This window comes from Bubalus kerabau, chromosome 17 (genome assembly GCF_029407905.1).
Source record: "Bubalus kerabau isolate K-KA32 ecotype Philippines breed swamp buffalo chromosome 17, PCC_UOA_SB_1v2, whole genome shotgun sequence".
NCBI lineage: Eukaryota > Metazoa > Chordata > Mammalia > Artiodactyla > Bovidae > Bubalus > Bubalus kerabau.
Window position 1 is genome coordinate 21,532,742 of NC_073640.1, and position 18,212 is coordinate 21,550,953.

The 18,212-nt window shown below is 42.8% G+C and overlaps 1 long non-coding RNA gene across 1 annotated transcript in view; it reads right to left on the bottom strand.

The window, feature by feature from the left end:
- Positions 1–1,313: 1,313 nt before the first annotated feature.
- The window catches only part of LOC129631986 (uncharacterized), a 34,419-nt gene continuing 17,520 nt past the window's right edge, over positions 1,314–18,212 (bottom strand). The window contains exon 3 of the long non-coding RNA XR_008704252.1: positions 1,314–1,518. This is a non-coding gene — a long non-coding RNA (uncharacterized LOC129631986). The remainder of the gene's footprint in view (positions 1,519–18,212) is intronic.

Consider the following 18,212-nt stretch of genomic DNA (forward strand, 5'->3'; position numbering starts at 1 on the left):
CGTGCTGCGATTCATGGGGTCGCGAAGAGTCAGACACGACTGAGCGACTGAACTGAACTGAACTGAACTATTTCTTCACAGAGAAAAAAATTGTAACAATTCCAGCTCAGGCCCCCTGTGGCAGCGGTGCTCGTAACCACCCGCTGAGGTGGGTAGAATCTAAGATGCCCACCAGGATTCCTGCCCCCTGGTGCACATGCTTTCCATAATCACCTCTCTTTGAATGAGGGTGAGACCAATTAATATTAAAAGGAAGGGCTTCCCTGGTGGTCCAGTTAAGACTCCATGCTCCCAATGCAGGAGGCTCAGGTTCCACCCCTGCTCAAAGAACCAGATCCTGCATGCTGCAACTAAGGCCTGGCACAGCCAAATTTTGAAGAAAAAAAAAAGTGTTAGCTTAAAAAAATATTAAAGGGAGATCACTTTAAATTCATCAAAAGGGAAATTATCCTAGACAGGTGGGCCTGACCTAACCAATGCAGTTTAGTCACTCAGTCATGTCCTTTTCTTTGAAACCCCATGGACTGCAGCAGGTCAGGCCTCCCTATCCATCACCAACTCCTGGAGCTTACTCAAACTCATGTCCATCGCGTTGGTGATGCCATCCAACCGTCTCATCCTCTATCATCCCTTTCTCCTCCCATCTTCAATCTTTCCCAGCATCAGGGTCTTTTCAAATGAGTCAGTTCTTTGCATCAGGTGGCCAAAATATTGGAGTTTTAGCTTCAGCATCAGTCCTTCCAATGATTATTCAGGACTGATTTCCTTTAGGACGGACTGGTTGGGTCTCCTTGCAGTCCAAGGGACTCTCAAGAGTCTTCTCCAACACCACAGTTCAAAAGCATTAATTCTTCGGCACTCAGCTTTCTTTAGAGTCCAATTTTCACATCCATACATGACTACTGGAAAGACCATAGCTTTGACTAGATCTAACCAGGAAAGCCTTTAAAAGACAAGCATCAGACTCTCCCAGCCTGGAAGAAAAAAGACACTCACATTACAAAAAGAGCGGGTCTGCATGACAAGGACCTGAGGATGGCCCCCAGGAGCTGAGAGGCGTCTCCGACTGATAGCTAGTGTGCAAATGGGGCCCTCAGTCACAGAACCACACAGAAATTAATTAACCAACAACCAGTGAGCTAGGAAGAGCAATCTGAGCTTCAAATGAAACCCCAGCCCCTGCCCACATATTGCTTTTCAGGCTAGTGACACTGAGGACCCAGCTAAGCTGTACCCAGACTCCTGAAACCACAGACACTGTGAGATAATAAATGTGTTTTATTTATTTATTTATCTATAAGCTGGTTGTTTCCAGCTGCTAAGTTAGTGGCCATTTGTTACACAGCAACAGGAAACAAATATACCCATGTAATGATGGATCTTGAATGCTCTGGACACAGACTCCAGCCAGCTTCTTGTCTAGGCGCACATAGCAGCTCAGACAGATCAGCTTTGTACCCAAGGGATGTGGGAAAAAAGTCATAGGCTAACCTGGAAAATAAAAATATATTTAGCAAACTACAGGAAAAAAAGTATTAGGAAGTTTAATCTAGCAAACCTCTTCTTTATCTAAAATCCATGTAGTATAAATCAGTGCCTATTTTAAGATATTAAATGTCTTGCTACATGCCAGAAAGCACACCTGATTGAACCTCCTTTCCAAATGCTAGCCTATCATGCTAATTTATGATCTAAAGACCAACATGAGTGTGTAAAATACTTCCATTCATAAAATTTGAAACGTAAGTTTTCTTTACATTCCTGATAGCAAAGACACACTTTTGTTATTTCTTATTTTGGGGGGGGGGGTATGGAAGGAGGTTTGGCTGCGCCACTTGGCATGTGGGATCTTGGTTCCCTGACCAAGGATCCAGCCTGTGCTGCCTGCATGGGGAGTACAGAGCCTTACCACTGAGCTGCCAGGGAAGTCCTTGTTATTTCTTATGAGTAACAACTAGCAATATTTGAAATTAGCTTCTAAAATAGAGTTACTCTATAACATAAGAGCAAACCAACTTACATCAAAATAAATTCTATTTTGCTTAAGCAGCAAAAGATTAAGAATGACCTAAAATGTCTATCAATAAGATCTGATGAAATAAATTAATACACATCTATACTCCAGAATTGGAGAAGGCGATGGCACCCCACTCCAGTACTTTTGCCTGGAAAATCTCATGGGTGGAGGAGCCTGGTAGGCTGCAGTCTATGGGGTCGCTAAGAGTCAGACACGACTGAGTGACTTCACTTTCACTTTTCACTTTCATGCATTGGAGAAGGAAATGGCAACCCACTCCAGTGTTCTTGCCTGGAGAATCCCAGGGACGGTGGAGCCTGATGGGCTGCCGTCTCGGGTCGCACAGAGTCGGACACGACTGAAGCGACTTAGCAGCAGCATACTCCAGAATGGGCTTCCCAGGTGACTCGGTGGTATAAAGAATCCTCCTGCCAAAGCAGGACACAAGGGATTCAGGTTCGATCCTGAGGAGGAAAGATCCCCTGGAGAAGGAAATGGCAACCCACTCTAGTATTCTTGCCTGGGAAATCCCATGGACAGAGGAGTCTGGCGGGCTGTAGTCCATGGGCTCGCAAGAGTTGAATGTGACTAAACAGTAAAACTCCAGAATAATCTGCAATTGTTAAAAACAGGTAGTAATATACCCAATCAAGATACAATCATTTCTAAGACATAATGGAAAAAATATTAAAGAACTAGAATAGCATTTACAGCATGTTACCACTTGTATGTAAATTTATATACACTTGCCTATGGATAAAGAAACAAGAAACTGTTAAGCTAAGAAATAGAAATGGAAGAACTACTTTTTACTGTTTACCTTTTCTCTTGAATTTTGTACCATGTGTATCTATCGTCTGCTTTAAAAAAGACTAATTTTTTAAAAAGAGGAAATAAGCCAATACCAGAAAAATCCATGCTTTTAAAAAATATACAAACTGTCTTCAAAACCTTAACACAAGTTACTGTTGTAATCTTCTTCTACTAAATTATTTAGATAACTATAAGAAAATAAAAAGTCTTTCCCCTGTAGATGCTAGTGATTCATTCAACAACGCCGAGCGTCTCTAGAAAGTTTATGTATATTTATGTGCAGGGGAGGCTCCAGCGCCCTCGGGGAGTCTCTCTAAGGCAGAAGAAGGGCTCAGTGACTAATGTTCAGCCAACACCAGCACCTGAGGCTACACCCGCAGGATGGATGCGAGGGCTCCACACGGATGAGTGTCTCAACCTCCCGGCCCTCGGCAACCTGGCATGTGGCCACTGAGTAGGGCTCCTACCTCACTTCACGTCATCCGTTTGGTAGGACAGGACACTACACAGTACTAGAGAAAACCGAAGAGCTCACTGTCAGATGTCAGGGTTCACAGTGTGCAGGAAAAGACCTACCAGGTCATCCAGTCTAGGGAGATGCGGACACGCATGCGTGCTCACATGCATGTTCACTTGTGTCCAACTCTGTGCGCCCCCACAGACTGTAGCCCACCAGGCTCCTCTGTCCATGGGATTCTCCTGGCAAGAATACTGGGGTGAATTGCCATTTACTTCTCCAGGGGATCTTCCTGACTTGGGGATAGAACCCGTGTCTCCTGCATTGGCATATGGATTCTTTCTCACTGAGTCACCTGGGAAGCCCCAATCTAGGGAGATACCTTGAGACAAAGGGAAATAGGGTTGTTGTTGTTTTTTTTTTAAGTTTTGGAAGGGTACATATACAGAGGTGATAGATGTCATGAAGACACAAGAGAGAGAATGTCATGTGATGACGGAGGCAGAGATGAGAATGATGGAACCCCAAGGATGCTGCCAAAGGCCAGAAGCCAGAAGAATCAAGGAAGGACTCTCTCCTCCATGTTTCAGAGGAAGCATAGCCCTGTGAAGCCTGATATCAGACTTCTGGCCTCCCAAATTGTGAGATGATTTCTTTTGTTTTAAGTCACCCAATTTGTGCTGCTTTTTTATGGCAAACCTAAGAAACTAACACACTGACCAAAAAGTCTTTGAAGTTTTCACTAACACATTCCCTAGATGGGTAAACGAGGAGCGTGCCTTCTGATATATTGCAATATGAAACCCCACCACCTATGAAACATCCTTTCCAAAATTGCAGAGCCTGAATCTAATCAAGCCTCTAGACCGAACTTCTAGCATTCAGAAAATACAGGGAACAGAAGAACAGGTAAGTGACACCAAGAGAAAACAGACAAATCTACAATGTAGGATGGTCTATGAGACAGCTGTCTTGAATTCAAATTTAGTATCAGTAGCAGGGGGAAAAAAGGAGGTAAAAAGACTGCTCTAGATTAAAAGAAACTAAAGACACATAAAAACCAAATGCAATGGATAAACCTTAATTAAATCCTGATTTTTTAAAAGGGCCATAAAAGGATCCCTGGGACAAAAAAGTTGGAGTAATTATATTCATATCACACAAAATAGACTTTAAAATAAAGATTATAATAAAAGACAAAGAAGAACATTGCATAATGAAAAGGGATCATTCAGAAAGAAGGAAGACATTTATAAATGTAAATGAACCCAACATAGGAGCCACAAGAAATACAAAGCAAAAGCATTCTTGGGACAACTGGAAATTCAAATATAAGAACCAGATATTACAGATTGTAGAATTGGTACTAATTTTTAAGGTGTGATAGCAGTATCATAATTATATAAGAGAATGTCTTTATTCTTAGGAGATGCATGTTGAAGTATTTAAAGATGGGCTATCATGAACTCGACATCTTATTAATATTTTTATGGTTGAGGAAAAGTTTTATTTATACAGCATATATATATGTTTTTAAAATGGCAGAATGCTAACAATGACTGAATCTAGTTATAGAATACGTGGGTGTCCATTATACTATTCATTCACAATTTTATACATAATAAAATATTTCATAATAAAAAATTAGAGCATAATAAAATTAAAAGGGGCCTCAATGCAATGAGGTAGCTAGAACAAGTTCCTGAAACAAAAAAATACATTAGTAGAAAAACTGGTTAAATATGAATAAAATCTGTAACATAGTTAATATTATTGTACTAACGGCAATTTCCTAGTAAATGCGCATGGTTCTATAAGACGTTAAGGGGAAGTTGGATAAAGGGAACTCCCTGTACTATCTTTGCAAATTTTCAATAAATCTAAAATTACTCCAAAATAAAAATGTTTTTGTGTTTGTTTTTTGGAAAGGGGGTTGGGACTTCCCTGGCAGTCCAGAGGTTAAGACTCCATGCTTGCACTGCAGAGGGCACAGGTTTGATCCCTGGTCAGGGAGCTGAGACCTGCCATGCCTGAGCAGTGCAGAAAAAAAAAAAAAGTTAAAATGGGGGCAACCAGTATATAGGTGGCTTAGTGGTAAAGAGTCTGTCTGCCAATGAAGGAGACACAGAAAACACAGGTTCAATTCCTGAGTCAGGAAGATCCCCTGGAGGAGGAAATGGCAACCCACTCCAGTATTCTTGCCTGGGAAATCCCATGGACAGAGGAGCTTGGAGGGCTACATGTGGTTGCAGAGTCAGACACGACTGAGCACACAGACACACACACATACACACACACACACACTCCACTTGACCAGAGTCCTGCAGTCACACCCACCTTTGCAGGATAGATCGGATTAACCAAGTTGCAACATCAGCAGACGTCCGTGCAGTTCTTAACAGCCTAAAGTATTTTCAGTTGTATTATCTCATTGAATCCTGGTGACAGCCCTCATTTTGTAAAGGAGGACCAGTAAACACATAGCCCACCTCACTGAATCGTAAACACTTTTCACCTGAAGGTCCCTCTCTAATAGGAGATTCACACCCACCTTGGCCCAGGTACCCAGATATTTGATTTCCTCCAAGGTCAGCCCTTCCATTGGGCCCCTGGGTCTTCACCTGAGACCCACATTAATGGTAGTACCTAGCAGAAATTTAGTGACACTATTTTGTGTTCTTTTTCATTATGATTTGTTGTTGTTGTTTAGTTGCTCAGTCGTGTCCAACTCTTTGTGAACCCATGGACTGTAGCACACCAGGGTTCCCTGTCCTTCACCAGCTCCTGGAGTTTGCCCAAGTTCATGTCCACTGAGTCAGTGATGCCATCCAGCCATCTTGTCCTCTGTCATCCCCTTCCCCTCTCGCCTTCAATCTTTCCCAGCATCAGGGTCTTTTCAAATGAGTCAGCTCTTTGCATCAAGTGGCCAAAGTATTGAAGCTTTGGCTTCAGCATCAGCCCTTTCAATGAATATTCATGGTTGATTTCCTTTAGAATTGACTGGTTTGAACTCCTAGCTTCTCAGGGACTCTTCTCCAGTTAAAAAGGACGAGTCTTCTCCAGTTAAAAAGCATCAATTCTTTATGGTCCAACTGTCAAATCCATATACAATTACTACAAAAACCATGGATTTGACTGTATGGACCTTTGTTGGCAAAGTAATGTCTCTGCTTTTCAATATGCTATCTAGGTTGGTCATATCTTTTCTTCCAAGGAGCAAGTGTCTTTTAATTTCATGGCTGCAGTCACCATCTGCAGTGATTTTGGAGCCCAGAAAAATAAAGTCTGTCACTGTTTCCATTATTTCCCCATCTATTTGCCATGAAGTGATAGGACCAGATGCCATGATCTTCGTTTTTTGAATGTTGAGTTTTAAGCCAGCTTTTTCACTCTTCTCTTTCACCTTCATCAAGAGGCTCTTTAGTTCCTCTTCACTTTCTGCCATAAAGGTGGTGTCATTTGCATATCTGAGGATATTAATATTTCTCCTGGCAATCTTGAATCCACCTTGTGCTTCATCCAGCCCAGCATTTCAGATGATGAGCTCTGCATATAAGTTAAGTAAGCAGGGTGACTATATACAGCCTTGATGTACTCCTTTCCCAATTTTGAACCAGTCTGTTGTTACATGTCCAGTTCAAACTGTTGCTTCTTGATCTGCATACAGATTTCTCTGGAGGCAAGCAAGGTGGTCTGGTATTCCCATCTCTTTCAGAATCATTATGATTACCTTCTATTTTATAGCAATTTACTATGATATCCATTCACGGTAGAGATATAGTATTTCCCTTTTTAAGGACATTTGCAGCTTTTTAAAAGGGGAGGAAGAAAAAGACTAAGAAATAATAGATTTTTACTTGGTAAAAATACAACACACTTTCTTAGCTATTTCTATATCTTCTTGGTACCTCTGACAGCCCAGAACTATGCTGACCATTACACAGTAGCAACCAGCCACATGTGACTATCATGCAATTACTATAGTATCGTCATTTAAATGAATTAAAATTAAGTAAGATTAAAAATTCAGTGAGTCAATCACACTGTCCCCATTTCAAGTGCTTGGTAGTCACATGTGGCAATGGCTACCATGTTGGACAATGCAGCTACAGAACACTCCTCCCATCACAGAAAGTTCTACTGGTCAGCGTGGACCTGGAACGCCACTCATGGCTCACCTGGCTACTCGTCCGGCAGTGGTGCTAAAAGGCATGGTTTCTCCCCAAGTAGTGGTCACTTGGCAGGCTGGGGAGAGGGGCATCCCAAAGGAGGAGGCCCCCAGAATTGGGGAAGGGGAAACAGACCTTTTGTGCTCAGTCGCTCAGTTGTGTCTGACTCTTTGAGACCCCACAGGGACTGTGGCCTGTCAGGCTCCTCTGCCCATGGGATTCTCCAGGCAAGACTATTGGAATGGGTTGCCATTTCCTCTTCCAGAGGATCATCCCAACCCAGGGATTGAACCCACATTTCCTGTGTCTTCTGCTGCATTGCAGGTAGATTCTTTACCTGCTGAGCCTTGGGGTTGACCAATCCTGCAGAGAACAAAACCCAAAACATAAAGGGGAAGATGCCTGATGAACCCACTTTGTGGCTACAAACCTTGGTCAAAGATCTCTAAAAGTCTTACCTGTATTAAAACTTAAAGCAGCTCACTCAAGAGAAATAGCACCCAGTGAGCTACAGAGTGCCTCCTGTGGTCTTCTGCAGATGTAATATCATTAAAACTACGACAGCAGACACTGCAGTTCCTCTAAGCTGTCCTACTTCCTCAGGAAAATTCTCATGGAAGCAAGAAAGCTACCGCTCCACTGAAGCCCTGCAGGGAAGCACTGACCTGCAGCAGAAGGAGACCTCCCAGCCTCTCACCTATCAAAGGGGCCTTGGCAGCAACCAGGTCAGGAGGGCCTGGGAACCATCTCTTTCCAGGGGTTGGAAGGAGTGGAGGCAGGTTGCCCATGATGGGGGTATGAAGTAATGAGGAATGATTTGCCTTGAAATGAGGAATGATCACTGCCAGCCAAAGGATTTGGCATCTCAAAGCCTGGAAAAATGAAGAAAACAAATGGAAGGCAAACACCTGCTGCAGAGGCCAGCGAGCTGCACAGGGAACAGCTCGGGCAACTCTAGGAAGACCTTCACATCTTCGGACTTCAAAGTTTCTACGCTCAAAATGCAGGATGTTAGCTGGACTTGCTGAGATGAGCACCACACAATACACACAAATATTGAACCATCACCTTGTTCAGCTGAAACGAATCAATGTTAAGGGTCAAATCTCAAGTAAAATTAAGACAAACTGCTCAGAAAGAAACAAAACTGTTACATTTTAAGCTTATGAGTTCCCTCCCCACCCTGAGAAAGTGAGTTCAAAAAAACACATTCTGCATTTAAAATATGAATAAAATAATAATAATAAAATATATTCTTTGAATATGAATAATGAAAATATTAATAAAAATATGAATAAAATAAAAAATAAGAATAACAATTTGTTTAAAGCTTTTTTAACACGGTCCTGTAACTTCAGCTACTTTTCCCTACAAGGGACAAGTGAGTATTATTTTCTTCTCATCTACTTAACTCAAAACAAGCAATCTGAAAAGTCACTGCTTCAAGGACTTGGCTTATAGCTGAAGTGCTTTTAAAATCAATGAGGAACTGCTTCTTCACATTCACCATACACTTCAAGGCACTCTTCAAAATGTCTCAATTAACAAACTTAGAATCAGAAAAATAAACAGAGAATTGAAACTATCTCCTATGCGCCCATCTATATAAAGAGGCCATCCCATTTATGTATTATACTCTGGTTCGAAAGAAAATGTAGCTTCAGAAGAAGCATTTTAGCCTATAAAGGTTAAACATTAAAATAGTGTATTCCCATCTGGGACATGTTTGAATCAGATATCATTGTATTACAGAGGTATATTCTCTTAATTGAATGAAAAATTCTTACTTTTCTTTCATACATAGATTCGTAGAAAAGAAATTTTGGGGGAGACTCACAGACTTAGAAAATGAACTTATGGTTGCCAGGAAGAAGGGACAGTTAAGGAGTTTGGGATGGTCATGCACACACTGCTATATTTAAAATGGATAACCAACAAGGATCTATTGTATAGCACACGGAACTCTGCTCAATGTTACGTGGCAGCCTGGATGGAAGGGAGGTTTGGGGAGAATGGATACATGTGGATGTGTGGCTGAGTCTCTTCACTGTTCACCTGAAACTCAACATTGTTAATCAGCTATACCCCAATACAAAGTAAAAAGTTCAAAAAATTAATTAATTAAATAGAGAAGAAAAGGGACAGGGCCAAATACCTTCCACTTGTCCTTTCCTGGTCTCCAGGTAGTCGATGAGTAGGTCCAGCTCATTCCTGTACAAATATTTGCCCTCATTCAACAGGAAGAGAAGATGCTGAATGCCCAAAGGGACAGTGTAGCTGGTAAGGCACTCCTGGGCCATAATGTCATTTACCAGATGTCCAGCCCTCAGAGAAATGCCAGTGTGCTCCTGCTGCTCCCATTTAGTGAAAAATCTCCTGTATCCTTCAGCCATCAGCACCAGGGCATTCTCCAAAGGCATATGACGTGCACCAGGGAGAAGAAGAGCCTGCGTGTGCTGTGTGCTTAAGTCACTTCAGTCGTGTCCAAGTCTTTGCGACCCCATGGACTGTAGCCTGCCAGGCTCCTTTGTCCATGGAATTTTCCAGGAAAGAACACTGGAGTGGGTTGCCATGCCCTTCTCCAGGGGATCTTCCTGACCCAAGGATCAAACCCACGTCTCATTTCTCCTGCATTGCCAGGAGGTTCTTTACCACTAGCCACCAAGAAGAGCCTGCTTTACATCAAATGGGTGCCCTAGTTTCTTTTAAAACACATTTACACATTTAAAACACATTTAAAAGACAAAGGGAAAAGCAATCAGAAAAGAACATAGTTAACCTAACGATATACTGTTGAAACTGTTTCAGCTTTCAGTACAGATGTGACTATCTACTGGTTCAAGAGACTGGGACCCTCAACAGCAGGTGCCCTGTTGGATTTCAAAATCAAACAGTACATTCTGTTACAAAGAGACAGAATGTGACAGCTCGGTTTACTGTTTGAATGCAAACGCTTACTTCATAATTGGGTAGTTTCATGCTAAGCTAATGAGAGAGAGACACAGAGACAGTGAGAGCAAGGAAGGGAGAGCTAGGAAGCGGGGCTGGGGAACAGAGGGAGAGAGAAAGAAAGAGAAAGAATGAGAGATGGGAGAGGCAGGAAGGGAGGAACAGGTGGCCTGCAAGTCAATGGGAATTCCTATGGTTAAACAAACCTAGCCTAAAATTAAGACAGGATGCAACTGAAACCATCACTGGCCACTTGAAAAGCTAAGTAAGAAACAAAACGACAACAAAAGCCCTAAAGGTGAAGGTTTGCATTTGGTTTCAGCAGTCAGGGTATATGACTTGAGTGTGATTCACAAGAATCAACCAGGCCCTGAGAACGGCAGGCTTTAGACAGTAGAGTAGGGTGGGAAAAAAAAGAGTGAGGCAGGGGCTACTGTTTTTCATTATGAACCTTTTAGTGTCTATCTTTTAACTTTGTAAAAGCAATAGAGAAAAGGCAGACAGACAGACACACTGTGCAGGACTTCCAGGCTCTGTCACCGTAAGACGCTGCTGCTGCTGCTGCTAAGTCGCTTCAGTCGTGTCCAACTCTGTGCGACCCCAGAAACGGCAGCCCACCAGGCTCCCCCGTCCCTGGGATTCTCCAGGCAAGAACACTGGACTGGGTTGCCATTGCCTTCTCCAATGCAGGAAAGTGAAAAGTGAAAGTGAAGTCACTCAGTTATGTCCGAGTACCGCAATCCTTTACCTGGCTCCAGTCTTCAGCTCAAGTCTATGAGAGCTTAAACAGTACTGAAAGCCCTTCCAGGTCAGATCAGCAGAGCTCCAACTACTACATAAAAAATAAATTCTAGACACCAAGAATAGCTTTCATGAACTGAACTTCCTGGCTGTAGTCAATGCAAGGTATCTTCTGATCTCTCCCAAGCTGATCTACAGAGAGTAAGACTGAATAAAAGTTTAATTTTAAGTGGGAGGCCCCTACCCTATCTTGCCATATATCACTGGCTTCTGAACAAATTTAGGACCCAAGGGACACCACGGAGCTAAAGTGGAGATTATGGTACTTGGCTAAATCTTAAACTATGTTTATTAAAATTACATTTAGGAAGCAATATGAACATATATTTCTCTTCAGGTGTGAAGTTTCATTGTTTGACTATTTTAAATATTTGTCTCGGTGCAAAAGCAGCTGCACACACTTTTGAATAATGGCTGCATGTAAGGTGGGAAGCAAGCTGCTGGCCATAAAAGCATTGTTAGAGAGAGCCCAGCCAAGACAAATCTTGCTAAAATAGATGGAGCTTATAGGAGGAAACAACGTGCTCTATTTACCTATGATCTGAGTGCAGGAATTAAATTCATGGATAAGAAATGAAACACTTATCTGTTCATACTATTCTGGACATGAAAAAGAAACTTATCTTCTGAATTTCTTACATGTCAAAAAATAGATTATGCTTTTTTTGAAGGAGTGCTGGAGTTTTTTTTTTTAAGCATTTTAGTATTCAACAAATTATTCAATCTACCTGAGTGATAATCTTCTAAACGATCTTGCAGGAACATAACATGCAAATAACCACATATGATTAGACTTTTGCACAACCTGTTCAAGTTACACTGTTCCCTACCCTAGCCCAGGAGATTGGGATTTGTGATTTTTGAAAATATGCATTTTCGAGACTTCCCTGATGGTCCAATGGTTTAGACTTCACCTTCTAATGCAGGAGCTGTTTGTTCGTTCCCTGGTCAGGAAGCTAAGATCCCATACGCCTCACAACCCACCGAAAAACCAGAACATAAAAACAACAGAAGCAAGATTGTAACAAAGACTTTAAAAATGGTCCATACCAAAATTTTTTTCTAAAAACTTATTAAAACTTGAATTTTCTTTTACATTTTCAGAACTTATATATGACACAAATATGGTTTAGTCTTACTGTTTCTTTAAAATGAATTAGACATTTCCTATGATTAGAAAAGGGGCTTCCCAGGTGGTGCTAGTGGTAAAAAATAAAAACCACCTGCCAGTGCAGGAGACATAAGAGGTGTGGTTTCCATGCCTGGGTCGGGAAGATCCCCTGGAGGAGGCCATGGCAACCCACTCCAATATTCTTGCCTGGAGAATCCCAGGGCCAGAGGAGCCTAGAGGGCTACAGTCCAGGCGGTCACAAAGAATCCGACATGACTGAAGTGACTTAGCACACATGCACACATGCTTAGAAAAATTGCAATTTCATACTCTTGAGTAAGAACTGGCTAGGCGGTTGTGTGTGGCTACAAAGAGGCAAAGCAAATGGAATGGGCCTCCCCCCAAAGACAGGAAGCAAGTGTTCTTCACTACCGTCTTTTCACATCCAATATTATGGCTGGATTATAGACCATCAGTCCTACACAGGCCTCTCTGCAGGCTCCAGGAGCTATAAGCAGTATATAAGTTCAGCTACTAGTGTTCCACGAGGTCTCTGTCCAAAGCAAATTTCTCCTGACTCAGCAACGAAAACCCTACACTGCTAAGGAGACTTGAGCGGGGACTGATGATCCAGGGCCTGCAGGAGAAGTGGGCCTGGTTGTTGCTCACCTGAACAGAGAAAAGAAGCAGGGTTGGCCTGACATCCTACAGACCTCCTGGCACAGGAGGAACTCAACACATCAGGACTGAACAGAAAATTTCCAAGAGCATCTGAAAAGACGAGAGGACCAGAAAACCCATGGTTCTCTGGGGCATGGCTCTAGGCAAGCTACTAAGGACCTTCACAAGCCGACCCCCTCCTCTCTTTTTAAAAATTTATTTATTTATATATATTTTTAAAAATCGTCAATGGGTATGCTGTTTTTAAATTTATATATTTTTGGTTGCCCTGGGTCTTTGGTGCTGCACACAGGTTTTCTCTAGTTTCAGAGAGCAGGGGCTGCTCTTTGCTGCAGCGCGCTGGCTTCTCATTGCCTTGGCTTCTCTTGCTGCGGGGCACAGGCTCCAGGCAGGTGGGCCTCAGTAGTTGCGGCTCACAGGCTCAGCAGTTGCAGCTCACGGGCTCTAGAGGGCGGGCTCACTAGTTGTGGTTCATGGGTTTAGTTGCTCTGCATCATGTGGAATCCTCCCGGACCAGGGATCGAACCCATGTCTCCTGGGTTGGCAGGCAGATTCCTATGCACTTTGCCATCAGGGAAGTTGCTCCTCCTCTCTTGAGGTAGCAGTTCTGACCAGGAGGGAGAGGCGGAGTGTAGTTCAAGATGTGTGCATCTGCTGAAGTCTGGGTATTTTAAGGGGAAAGAGTTCATTTCTGTGGACTCACATGAACCTAAGAATAGTTAAATGTTTGAGATGTCCTAGATGGGCTTCCCTGGTGGCTCAGACAGTAAAGCGTCTGCCTACAATGCAGGAGACCCGGGTTCAATCCCTGGGTCGGGAAGATCCCCTGGAGAAGGCAATGGCACCCCACTCCAGTACTCTTGCCTGGAAAATCCCATGGACCGAGGAGCCTGGTGGGCTACAGTCCATAGGGTCACAAAGAGTCAGACACGACTGAGCGACTTCACTTTCACTTTTCACTTTCAGAGAAAGCAAAGTTGGCAAGAAAGGTAGTGTAAGAGAATGAAGGCGACAATGAACAGAGGGTCTTATTATCACCAAGTGTAGAAAAGGTGATGGGGGGACCTGGTCAAAGTTCTACATAAGAGAACTGAATGGATTACATAATATTTTGGTTGAATATTTTTGATTCTTACATAATAAGCAGTAAAGACGATTCAAGTTTCAATTGTCTCTAGTCACCAAAGAGTACTCTGTGATAACTGTCCAAGTCACTTCTTCCAAACTGGGTTCAGTTTAGTTACTGACAAATGTGAACCTTCAAAGCGAACCAGCATACAAAGAAAAAATATTACATTTTAAAAGCAGGATCTATTTTAAGCAATTGTTCTATATTGAGCTAGACTTACTTTTGACAGACTCATGAAGCATAATGATGGTGCAAGGGAAAAGTTTTATATTAGACCGTTTGACAAGAATACAAAATGGGGATCCATCATCTTTAACTTCTGGAGTGCCCGAGTGAGGCCTGACTCAAAGGCAAGGTGAATCATTTCCACCATGAGGCCATGATCCTACAACCGATGACCCATGACTATTACATATTCCCTTAAAAAAAATACATACACACACAGACACACACACCCATAAATGCAAGAAAAATGTGAGTTACTTTCAATCAAGCAACTGAAAAAAAATCTGTCACAAAGCAATTGTTCCCTTTGATGCATCACAGATTTAACTAAGTGAGGGGATAGATACTATATTTTTACTGTATTTAGGTAAGTGAAGTGGAAGATGTATTTTTCTAAAAATCATGCATGCCCTACAACTTGTTTTCATTCCCAGACACAATGAAAACATTCTCAGTTCAGTTCAGTCACTCAGTCGTGTCTGACTCTTTGCGACCCCATGAACCGCAGCACACCAGGCCTCCCTGTCCATTACCGACTCCTGGAGTTCATTCAAACTCATGTCCATCGAGTCGGTGATGCCATCCAACCAGCTCATCCTCTGTCACCCCCTTCTCCTCCTGCCTTCAATCTTTCCCACCATCAGGGTCTTTTCAAATGAGTCAACTCTTCACATCAGGTGGCCAAAGTATTATTGGAGTTTCAGCTTCAACATCAGTCCTTCCAATAAACACTCAGGACTGGTCTCCTTTAGGATGGACTGGTTGGATCTCCTTGCAGTCCAAGGGACTCTCAGGAGTCTTCTCCAACACCACAGTTCAAAAGCATCAATTCTTTGGCGCTCAGCTTTCTTCACAGTCCAACTCTCACATCCACACATGACCACTGGAAAAACCATAGCCTTGACTAGATGGATCTTTGTTGGCAAAGTAATATCTCTGCTTTTGAATATGCTATCTAGGTTGGTCATAACTTTCCTTTCAAGGAGTAAGCACATTCTAGGGTGTGTTATTCATCTGATAGAAGATCAGTTAAGAGGACTGGAGGCAACCCCAACCAAAAGAAAACTCATTTTTTTAAAATGTAGTGCCCTCATTTGGTTGGTTATGTACATAATTTTATAAAGAAAGCAGAATATGTTAAAACCTTATTTTTGTGTGGGAAGCATCATGAATGTGGGAGGCATTTTTCAAAATGGAATCATTCACGTGTTATTTGATGTTGTTCGATCGTTCAGCAGTGTCCGACTCTTTGTGACCGCATGGACTGCAGCATGCCAGGCTTCCCTGTCCTTCACCATCTCCCAGACTTTGCTCAAATTCATATCCATTGAGTCAGTGATACCATCCAACCATCTCATCCTCTGTCACCCACTTCTCCTCCTGCCTTCGATCTTTCCCAGCATCAGGGTCTTTTCCAGTGAGTTGGCTCTTCCCATCAGGTGGCCACAGTATTCATCAAAATTACTTAAATTGAAATTTAAAGACCATGAGAGAAATTTTTAAACTGTTTTAAAAAACAGATAGGACTTTTATCTTCAGAAAAATGAGAGACTTCTCATTCACAGTTAGTTCCTGGGAAAGACCAGTACTTGTTGAGGTTATTACCACTTGGACAATTACTTGCTAAAGAATAAATGGATGATACTGCAGTTAACCATCTCACCCAACATCAACTATCATCCCAGAACTAACCTTGGATCAAAACCCAGCCATTGGAGCTTCCCTGGTGGTCTAGTGGTTATGAGTTCATCTGCCGATACAGGAGACACAGGTTCGATCCCACCTACCATGCATGGAGTATGTGCCACTACTGAGCCCCTGAGCCGCAACTACAGAAGCCTGCACGCCCCAGGGCCAATGCTGCACAATGAGAGAAGCCCCCACAGTGAGAAGTCTGCCCACCACACCAAAGAACAGCCTGGCCCAGGCAGCACAACCGGAGAAGAGCCCATGCAGCAACGAAGACCCAGCACAGCCCCAAATCAATCAATCTTAAAAAACAAAAACCAAAAAACCCAGGGTCATCTCATCACCCACTTCCTTAGCCTTGGTCCTCAAGTCCTGAAGAATCTGTCCTAGACCTCTCCCTTGGGTTTCTGCTTCCATTCCTGCCGAAAACTTTCTGAGAGCCTGCAATGGCCTCCTACCACACCCTCTAGCCCTGATTCTGTTTCCCACTCCAATCCATCCTACACGTCAATCTGAGTATTACTCTCAAAAATGCCACAGTAACTGTTAAGCATCCTAAACTTCTCACACTTGCTTCCCAAGTCCTGGCAAGAGGGGGCTCCATCCTATCATAAGAGGTCTTGTAACCCACTGCGCTTCAAACATCTTGTTTCTCTTCCCAAATTTAAAGTCTTGTGATCTCAGGACAACCAACTCCTCTCACACTTTTCCCAGCTGTGCCTTCCCTGCCATTCTGTCTGCTAGACTCTTAGCGGTCCTCACCTCAAGGGCCCAGCTCAAATTATTCCCTGAAATCTTGATTCAACTCATTGGCCCCATAAAGGTAATACTCTTCCTGTATGTATATTCTGCTTAGAGTATAGGCTATCTTCTGCTTGTTATTTATACAGGTATTATCTTATTAGACTACATGTGGTCCAAATAGGGATTGTTATTTAATTATCTTTAGGTTTCTCTCTGTGCCCAGCACAGAGCTTTACACAGAACAGCACATAAAACGTGCATTTTGTAAATGAAAAAGTAACATCATGGCAAGGAAAATGCTTTTCTGGCAATTTAGGAGAGTATGGATGATTTCGGGTTTCCCTGGTGGCCCAGACGGTAAAGAGTCTGCCCACAATGCAGGAGTCCCGAATTCGATCCCTGGGTCCGGAAGATCCCCTGGAAAAGGAAATGGCAACCCACTTCAGTATTCTTGCCTGGCGGGCTACAGTCCATAGGATCGCAAAGAGACAGACATCACTGAGTGGCTACATGTTCTTTTTTTCCATTCAAGAGGAAAACAAGGAAAACATGACATAGATCATATTCACAGAGTAACAGCCCATGAGTCAAAATTAGAGTGACAGCCCATGAGTCAAAATTATCACACACAAAAAACTATCACAAAAATAATTCACATTTAGATGACACAATTTGAAAATTAATTACTGCTTTGGAACATAAAGGAATGAATGAGCCAACTAATTGATCACTACACATCTTCCTGACACTGAAGAGACGAGCAGGCCAGCTGAACGGCCTAGTTCACAAGTTCCCTGGGAGAGGCAGACCCCATAGGGCAAGAGCTCCTCAACTGCATCTACCAGTGTCTGACTCCACGGCTAGGTGCCAGGCAGAGGAGTGACCTCCACTCCAGATGGAACAGGGAGAAGAGCACTCCCCGGGACTCCTCCTCCCCATAGAACTCTGCCCTCAAATTAATACTGGAGATGGGAAGGTGGCAAGAATACCAGGGTGGGGAACATCGCACAGCAGCTGGAGTTTTAGCAATTCTAAAAGAAGCGCAAGATGCCACAAGACGGGTGTGATTCTTGCTACAAGTTTTGAGAAAGCTAAATGCAGTCCAAGATTAATGTAGTTTCCCTGGCTGATGCAGAGTATGGTAGTAAAGTTGCCAAATGCTGAGGGAAAACAAAGCTACGAGGCATGCTGAGTCTTTACTGCCTCTGGGTTCAAAATCAGTTTAAATTACTACATGATCAAATTAATCCAGGGCATGCCTGGTCGTCTTTCAATTATTAAAGGGAAATTCCATAATTTTTCTAATGTAAAGGGAACTGGCCTTTCCCACCCTCTGCACGCTATGACTGACCTCATTTCTTCCACTGTGCTGTCTCCCAAGGTCCAACCTGAATACCCTCCAAATGAAACGATTTTGCTTTCACAAA